The sequence below is a fragment of the Palaemon carinicauda genome, chromosome 10 (genome assembly GCF_036898095.1).
Source record: "Palaemon carinicauda isolate YSFRI2023 chromosome 10, ASM3689809v2, whole genome shotgun sequence".
In the NCBI taxonomy this organism is placed as follows: Eukaryota; Metazoa; Arthropoda; class Malacostraca; order Decapoda; family Palaemonidae; genus Palaemon; species Palaemon carinicauda.
The window spans coordinates 64,347,292-64,355,851 of NC_090734.1; the positions used below are offsets into that span (position 1 = coordinate 64,347,292).

General features: G+C 25.2%; 1 pseudogene; it reads right to left on the minus strand.

Annotated features, from left to right (window-relative positions):
• Positions 1–267: 267 nt before the first annotated feature.
• Positions 268–8,560, minus strand: part of LOC137648026 (heat shock-related 70 kDa protein 2-like) — a 9,488-nt pseudogene continuing 1,195 nt past the window's right edge.

The window sequence follows — 8,560 nt, forward strand, 5'->3', positions numbered from 1 at the left end:
AAAGGGGTGATTTTTTATGGTGAAGATAATATAGTCGATCAATGGTATATATATTTAACTTTTTCAAATCAAAAGGGATATTTGCTTTATCGATATCTAAATAATAATGAGAAAATGAATATTGTTGATGTATCAAGAACGGAAAACTATATTTTAATAGATCTGTTGGGGTATTTATTCCTTCGTGGTAACTTTTGAAATTATTCATTTTTAATAGGCCTATATAAAATTTTATTTTAATAAATCATGAAAACCCTTATCTGCTTATTAGTCAACTTCTTCAATGGTTGGATGGAATTGATTATTATGTAAATTTGATTCATTTATCCCAAGTATATGTTCATAATCCTTTTTTATTTCTTTTGATTTATTTTCATATTCTTTTTGTTTAGCAGTGGGGTTTTCATCAATCCACTTAAGAGTACTTTCTAATTTTGATTTAAATATATCTATATTACTACTGTTATTATTTATAACATTACTTTGTACTTCTAAGCAATATGATTCTAATTTACATTTAGCTTCTATATCATTTCTTAATTCCTGGTCTTGAGTAGTATACTTTTCAGCTTCTTTGATCATTCGATCTACCTCTTCTTTGTTTAATCTTCCCGAGTCATTAGTTAAAGTAATTTTTTCTGATTTGCCGGAAGATTCTTCGGTTGCTGACACATTTAATATCCCAATGGCATCAATATCAAATGTAACCTTGATTTTGGGTGTACCCTTGGGGGCCTGGGGTATATTATTTAATTGAAACCCTCCTAAATAATTATTATCTTCAGTTTTAGTTCTTTCTCCTTCGTATATTTTATTATTAACACAGTTTTGGTTATCACTATACGTGGTGAAGTTTTCAAATTTGCTAGTAGGAATTGTTGTGTTCCTTCTAATCAAGGTAGTCATAATATCACCGGCAGTTTCAATACCTAATGAAAGGGGAGTCACATCCAGTAATAATAAATCTTTGATCTTATCAGATTTATCTCCACTGAGAATGGCAGCCTGAATGGCAGCACCATAGGCTACAGCCTCATCTGGATTAATCGACTTATTCAAATTCTTCCCATTAGAAAAAATTTGAAGGAGGTTCTGTATTTTTGGAATACGCGTAGAACCTCCAACTAAAACAATTTCATCGATGTCACTCTTATCGAGCTTAGCATCAATTAATGCTTTTTCAACTGGCCCTAGAGTGTTTTTGAATAAATTCAAACAAAAATTTTCAAATTTAGCGCAAGTAATGGTAGTGTGAAAATCAATTCCCTCATATAACAAATCAATTTCGATTGTCGCCTGTGTAGATGAAGATAAAGTTCGTTTGGAAGTTTCACAGGCAGAACGAAGACGCCTTAATGGTCTTTTATTGTTGCTTAAATCTTTTTTATACTTTCTGTTGAATTCTCGCGTAAAATAATCTAATAAAATACTATCAAAATCTTTTCCCCTAAGATGAGTATCTCCTGCTGTTGATTTAACTTCAAAAATGCCATCATTACTAATATTCAATATAGATACTTCAAAAGTCCCCCCTCCTAAATCAAATATTAAAACCTTTTATTCTTTTGTATCATTATTTATTCCATAAGCGATGGCGGCGGCTGTGGGTTCATTAATATTTCGAATAACATCAAGTCCAGCAATGGCTCCAGCATCCTTGGTAGCCCGCCTCTGAGAATCATTAAAATAAGCCGGAACTGTAATAACAGCTTTATTTATATTTCGTCCCAAATAATTTTCTGCAATGTTTATCATTTTTGATAATATCATAGAAGATACTTCTTCCGGGGTTAACACCTTTTTCTCCTTTTTATGTTCGACGTGTATTTTTGGTTTATCCTTTTCGTTAATAATTTCAATTACTCGTTGAACTCAATCGTCCATATAATTTCTGCCCATTAACCTTTTTACATCAAAAATTGTATTTTTTGGATTCAACGCACATTGATATTTTGCCGCTTCTCCAATAAATCTTTCGGTGTCATTGAATGCAACATAAGAAGGATTGGTTCTATTTCCTTGGTCATTACCAATAATTTCAACTTTTTTATTTTGAAAAACTGCAACACACGAATAAGTAGTTCCCAGGTCAATACCAATAACTGGAGAATTATTATCCTCTATTACTAGAACATTTAGCTATCAACTATATGTTTCTTGGTCATAAAATAGAAGTCTAATGACGCATTGCAGTTCGTATTCTAGGGTTTATATACATATACAGATGTACAGCTACTATTACATATAATTGAATAACAATAATAATAAAATAATTATTCAAAAGTTATTAAAATTTAACAAAATGCAAAAAAGTTAAGATAATATTTTGCGTGGTTAACTTTTTTGTGTAACACTCTTGAATTATTCTTTGTAATACTATTAATAGATATATTAGTCACCGTAAAAAATCTTTTATTTGTCATAGAGAACGATTATTATTTGTTCTAAATATATATTCATGGGCGATATCAATCTATTTTTTTATTAATCTCCTCATAATTTTTCAAAATCACGACAATTATTTCTTAATTAAAAAAAGGCGTAACTTTCAATAAAATTTCAACAAAATCAATTAATAAAACTTAGGAAAACTAATAAGAAAATTTCATAATATCACTAACGGAGTTCATAACTTGTTTTTTTTTTTTTTTTTTTTTTTTTGTTAATAATATCACCATTTCGGTTAACTTTATTTTTTTGTGGATAACGTTTGTTTTTGTTTTTTTTTCGTAAAATTACATTTTAGTTAATAATATGGCTGCTTGGGTTCATAATATTGAATTCTTGTTAATAATATGACATAAAACTATTGAAAAATAAGAAAAAATTAAAAAAAAATCTAAATATGTGTATTTTATGATATAAATATAGTTTTATTAGATAAAATGGACATTTAACGGGAAAAAAATAAAAAATAGCATTTGTTATGACAAATAAATGAGGTTTTTGTTGAAAAACCAGAAAATATAAATGTTTTGTTTTATCAAATACTACTTTTTGATTACAAAAATAAGGGTTTATATGAATAACTTTAAAAATATTTAAATAAATAAGTATTTTTTTGTATAGAAACCTGGTTTTATTAAGAATAACCCTCCAACAAAAGTAAAAATTGAAGAAAAATAATCTAAAAAATGAAAAAAGCATTCTTCAATACAAAAAAATTAATATTTTTTACAGAAAAACCACAAAAGACACAAAAAAAATTAAATTATATGTATTTTTTAATATAAATGTAGTTTTATTAGATAAAATGGACATTGAACGGGGGAAAAAATAAAAAAAAAATAGCACTTGATATGACAAAAAAAATTAGGGTTTTGTTGAAAAAGCAGAAAATATAAATGTTTTTGTTTCATCAAATACTACTTTTTAATTACAAAAATAATAGTTTATATGAATAAATTTTAAAATATTTAGATAAACAAGTATTTTTTTTATAAAAACCTGGTTTTGATAAGAATAACTCACAAAAAAATAAAAAAATTAAGTAAAATAATCTAAAAAATCAAAAAAAGCATTCTTTACAGAAAAAAAGTAATATTTTTTACAGAAAAACCACAAAAGACAAAAAAAATTAAAATATATGTATTTTGTAATATAAATGTAGTTTTATTAGATAAAATGGACATTGAACGGGGAAAAAATGAAAAATAGCACTTGATATTACAAAAAAAGAATAGGTTTTTGTTGAAAAACCAGAGAATATAAATGTTTTTGTTTCATCAAATACTACTTTTTAATTAAAAAAATAAGGGTTTATATGAATAACTTTAAAAATATTTAGATAAACAAGTATAAAACAGCACTTGTTATGACAAAAAAAATAGGTTTTTGTTGAAAAAGCAGAAAATATAAATGTTTTTGTTTCATCAAATACTACTTTTTAATTACAAAAATAAGGGTTTATATGAATAACTATAAAAATATTTAGAAAAACAAGTATAAAATAGCACTTGTTATGAGAAAAAGAATTAGGTTTTTGTTGAAAAAAGCAGAAAATATAAATGTTTTTGTTTATTCAAATACTACTTTTTAATTACAAAAATAAGGGATTATATGAATAAATTTAAAAATATTTAGATAAACAAGTATAGAATAGCACTTGTTATGACAAAAAAATTAGGTTTTTGTTGAAAAAGCAGAAAATATAAATGCTTTTGTTTCATCAAATACTACTTCTTGATTACAAAAATAAGGGTTTATATGAATAACTTTAAAAATATTTAGATAAACAAGTATTTTTTATATAAAAAACTTTTTTTAATAAGAATAACTCACCATAATAAAATATTTAATATTGGTTTAACTAGTACCTTGTAAAATGATTTTCTTATAAAAATAGCAAACATGTTATAATGAACAGTGAAATTTATTAAATCAATGATATAAGGTCTAATTTTTTTCTGAAAAATCATTTATTTGTTGAAAATTGGGTAAAGTAACAATACTTTCTCGGCCAACTTTGTTTATACATTTGGTTGTATAATATTCAAAAATTTTATTCATGTTTTTAGAATATTGATGATATATAGTGAAAGTAAGAATTAATGAAATTGAAATGACATTTAATACAATTAAACATATATTATGGTTTTGTGTAAAAAACCATTTAGTATTAATTACATCTTTGTTATATACAACATCGTGTTCAGTTGTAGATTTTTTTGATAAATTATCTTGATATGAAAATACTGAACACGTTGTGGATTTATTATAGAAAAATAATTCAATGTTTTCAGATATAACCGAACACCAACTATTATTGCAGTTACCATTCAATGTCCTATTCTTTAAATTTAGGTTCGTGTGTAGAATAAGCGAATCATTAAAAGAATTTGTAAAATTACCTGTCTGATTTTCTTTGATGATAACATTATTGGGTCCCAATAAAAAACTTATACCGTTAGTTATATTACAATTTTCTATGTCCACCAAATCGATAATAGTTGAAAGAATGAAAGTAGGCAATATTGCCTTGGCCAAATAAAATGAATTATTTTCATTTTTTGTAAAGCGAACATAGTATTATAAGGCGGAGGATTTTGTAATGGCAATGGAAAGAATAATGGCATCAAAAGTGGGTAATAACTATATAATTCATACTCTACAAAATATTTTCCTTTTTTTTTTAAAAGCAATTACCCATATAGGAAAAGGCATGGCGGTTGTAGGAAGTTTCAATTTATAAGGCAGATGTTCGGGGTAGGATAATGGATTGGGCTCTGAACGAGTAATTATTTTCTTGATGGCATTTAAAGTATTGATCATTTTATAGATTAAATTCAAATCTATATCCAATATAGTTTCGCTCTTCATAAATCTTTCCCGTTCATTATATAAATCTGGTAAACAATAAACAGACAAGGAAAAATAAGTATAACAAGTAAAATTATTGTAATATAAACCTAGAGGTTTGTGTCGATGAACAACCTCAAAAAATGTCTCAAATTTATGAATTATTGATAATATATAATCAGTTAGTTTTTCATCATTACATTTGTCTTGGATATATAAAATATCCATGTATAATTTTTCAAAGTTGATTTTATAATATATAAACCGCCTTTCATCTTCATTGATATAATCTCCAAAATATACACAAAACGGGGATATATTATGTTTTGTTTCAAATTCAACTTGTGCTCTACTTGAATTTAAAAAAAAATAAAAGTAACAAAAATAATATAGAAGGTTTTTTATACATTGATCCGTTAGATTGGAAATTATTAAATATAAGGAAATGATATATTATATATACATAAACTTTTTTAATCATATATTTATTAATAAATATATTTTAATTTGTTTTAAAGTGATTTTAACTAAATTAAATCTAAAATAATAACTATAATGAATAATTTTGTGTAAAAATATTTATTTCAAATAAATCATAAAAACATAAATAAGCCAACAGACGGTGGGTTTCATAATTACTAAAATGGAAAGCCTACATAAATGTTAATTTTGCATAAAATTCTTTAATAAAATGATGTTAGCAATATTTCTCGTTTTGTTTGTTGTTATTTTGATTTATATAGGACTCAAATATATTATCCTTTGATGTAATTTATGTCGAGGATTGGTTTATATATATTTTATCTAAATAATATATTACTTTGATTATAAGGTGTTAATATTTCTGAGGATAAATTAAATTTGTTTTGATTTATATATAAAATGGGTTTATCTTTTTTTAATTCAATATCAATACTTCCTTCTTTGTTGATGATTATTTTTTCATTTTCCTCGTGATATTCCTTATGTTCCTTTTTATTATCATTGTCAATTGGCGTGTATTTATATTCATGTATATTAAAATGATCTTTTTCTTTAAAAATACTACTATTATTATCATTATCATTATTTTTGTTGTTGGCTCCTAAACGAATTCTTTTATAATGAAATATTTCAAAACTACCTTTTCTCTTCTTATTGTTGCTATTGCTTTCATTGATAAATACTTCATCATCACCCAGTTCATCATCACCCAGTTCATCATCACCCTGTTCATCATCATCATCATCGTCGTCATCGTCATTGTTATCTTCAGATTCTTCTTTTTTTCCATCATCTTCATCTTCCTTATTTTTGTAAGTGGTAGTATTATCCTAAAAAAAAAATGAGTTTCCCGTGATGTATAATTATCCTTTATAATAAAGTTAGCATTATCATTATCATTGTCGACAAATACTTCGTCGTCGTCAGAGTCTTCTTTTATTTCATCATCTTCATCTTCCTTATTATTGATAGTGGTAGTATTATCATCAAAAAGACGAGTTTTCCGTGATGTATAATTATCCTTTATAATAAAGTCATCGTCGACAAATAGTTTACCATGATCAAATTCTTTGGTGATGGGGATATTATCATCGGAAAAACTTTTATTTGTGATGTGTGATCATTAAACTCTTTTTCGTTTTCTTTCTTCTCTGTATCATTACTAATGTCATTGTACGTGGCTTCTCCTCCCCGCTTATATGAAATAAAAGTTTTGCTATTTTCTATGATATAACTAGCATCATTGTCGTTGTTTTTTTTTCGTTGTCTCTGCAACAAATTTCTTTACCAAAATATTTCTCCATTTTTTTGTCATCACTAGAATTTTCATTGATAAATATTTTATCGTCCATCTTATCATCATGAAGTTCCTCTTTTTCTTGAACAATTCCTGCTTCTTCTCCTTTTTTTTTTTGTTTAGTATAGTTATCATTACTATTTTGCATGACCGAGTTCAATAAAAAACATTTTGTTAATTTAAGGTTATAATTCTCCTTGCTAATTTTTGTTTTATTATTCTTAATTTCAAATTGATCATCATTATCATTAATAACATTATTATATCCCATTTTGTTATTATTGTTGTTAATTTGTCCTAGATTTTTTATTATTTCTTTATCAGAGAGGAAATCTTTGTTTTTATTGAAATTATCATTAATTGTAATAATACTAGCATTCTTAGAATTTTCCGAAAGAGAATTAATACTATTATCAGCTTTCATTTGGGAGTGTCCTGTAAAGATAACATTATTATCCGAGTATTTTTCGCTTAAAAAATCAAGTATTGTAGAATCCTCGTGGTTATCTTAACCAGTTACAGCCATTTGCTTAAATAACATATCAGTAATAAAATGAAAACCTATATTAAACAACGAACAAAATACCATATTAATAATCAAACCTTTATTATCTATAGGTGTTAATTCGTCTGTTAAAATCTTTGTAGATTTCTTACTATTTAATAATTCAGCAAGTTTAGTTAATTTATCCAAATTTTGATCCCTCAAAACTAATACTTTATGCAACATAGCTTTCATATTGCGGTTAATATGTCCAATTGCTTGAACCATTTGTGGGTATTTTGATTTCGATATTGGAACATTCTGAACCTTATCAAAAACTTCCTGTAAAGTCTGTAGAACAAAGGTTGTTATATTAAAATCATCATCAGCAATATATTTTTTCAGTAAGAAGATTTTCTTTGTGTTGTTGAAAATATCAACATTTGAGAAGGAATCTATGTTATTGCAATCAAAAATGCGTTTTGTTATATTTTTCAAAGAAAGAATTTTCTGTAGATTCATCGTTTAAATTTTTTTTTTGATAATTCTTGAAATATGATACAAGTTAGTTTTGCTTCAGATTCAACACCATCTTCTAAACTATTATTGAATAGATTATATTTTTCCATAGTTTATTTTTTAATTTGTTTAGAAAATATGTTATAACTCATTACTTTCCTTTGTCGCCGACAATAATAAATAAAAAAAATAAACGATAATATATATACTTGTATTTAAACGTTTAAAAGTTTTTGCTAATTTATGTTTAAAGTGTGACAAAAGATTATTGTAAGTTGTTAATTAAATTTTATATAATAAAATTTTAAGAGGAAACCCACAATAACCAGGTAATCAGTATTTTAGTTATTTAACATGAACTTTAATATATATAAATATATATGTACTTTATATATGCTATTGTTTTGAAAATAACCAAAATATCAATAAAATTGCCGTAAACAATTCGAATTATCAGTAGAATACTTTGATATGTAATC